The 1,249-nt window shown below is 43.7% G+C and overlaps 1 non-coding gene across 1 annotated transcript; it reads left to right on the forward strand.

Moving 5' to 3' along the window:
• Window positions 1-264: 264 nt before the first annotated feature.
• On the forward strand, window positions 265-371 carry LOC120271215. Its single transcript, XR_005539835.1, has one exon. It is a non-coding gene; the product is annotated as a small nucleolar RNA R71 (small nucleolar RNA).
• The last annotated feature ends 878 nt before the right edge of the window (window positions 372-1,249 follow it).

Raw genomic sequence — 1,249 nt, forward strand, 5'->3', positions numbered from 1 at the left:
GGTGAAGTCAATGTATCCAATTTCTTGCTCAATGGCTCAACTTGGGCTGCCAAGGATGTAACCGCATCAATTTCATGGAGTCTGGCCACTTTCTTCTATTCTCTTGCATTCCATTGATAGCTATTCATGGCTATTTCTTCTACCAATTGTCGGGCTTCTTCAATGGTCTTGTTCCCCATTGTACCTCCCACGGCGGCATCTATAAGTTGTCTTGTGCTTGGATTTAACCCATTGTAGAAAGTTTGAATGATCATTCATTCGGGGAACCCATGTTGAGTACAATTCCGCAAGAGGTCCTTGAATCACTCCCAAGCCTCAAACAAGGATTCAACCTCCATCTAAATAAATGATGATATCTCATTGCGAAGCTTTGCCGACTTTCCCTAAGGTAATTACCTTACAAGGAAAGCTTCGACCATTTCATTCCATGTCGTGATGGATACTGGTGGTAAGGAATGGAGCCACTGCTTGGCTCTTCCTTTTAGAGAGAATGGGAAAACCCTTGATAAGCTCCCCTTGCGTATATCCCGCAAGTGCACGGGTTTGTCAAAGTAATAATCCCCGGTGAGCGGGTATCGAATCCACAGGGAGTAGGGAGTAAAGACACTTAATTCGATTCTTAGCTATGTGGAATATCAACAATGATAAGTGTGACAATGATTCAATTCTCAACAATTAAAAGCAATAATTAAGAGAGCAAAAGTAAGGAGGAGGTAAGGCAATCGATAAGGATGGGGTACTCGGATGATGCTTCACCTAGGATAATCGCTTCAAGTGCAAGAACTCTCTATTATGCTTCCTAATCAATGCAATTGTGAGTCGTGGAAATCGTTACATACAAAGTCCCAAATCTAAGGTCAACTATGCCTAACTCTATTCATGTCCCGGAGGAGAGATTAATTAACCTCTCAACCTTGCACTCGAATAAAGTTGCAATGAGCTTTAGGGATTCCAGGTGATAAATCTCTTCCAAATTATAGACCTAACCCTTTGGTCCAGGCGGAAGGTCCTTAACCACAATTAAGCCCTAGATACTAAGATCCTCTCAACGCTTCACTCCGTTGCATGCGCAACTAAGCCCCATCGGAGATTCATCTCTTAGACCATTCACTCTATTATGGCCGCAAAGAACTCGAGGAACAGAGGTAGAATCTATCACATCGGAGGGGAAAGGGGACACTCCTGTACCTCTCGACTCACCCTCTCAACCCTCTCCAACCTAGCTTTGTCTAACGCTCGTGGTGTGTCA

This window comes from Dioscorea cayenensis, chromosome 10 (assembly GCF_009730915.1).
Source record: "Dioscorea cayenensis subsp. rotundata cultivar TDr96_F1 chromosome 10, TDr96_F1_v2_PseudoChromosome.rev07_lg8_w22 25.fasta, whole genome shotgun sequence".
Lineage (NCBI taxonomy): Eukaryota > Viridiplantae > Streptophyta > Magnoliopsida > Dioscoreales > Dioscoreaceae > Dioscorea > Dioscorea cayenensis.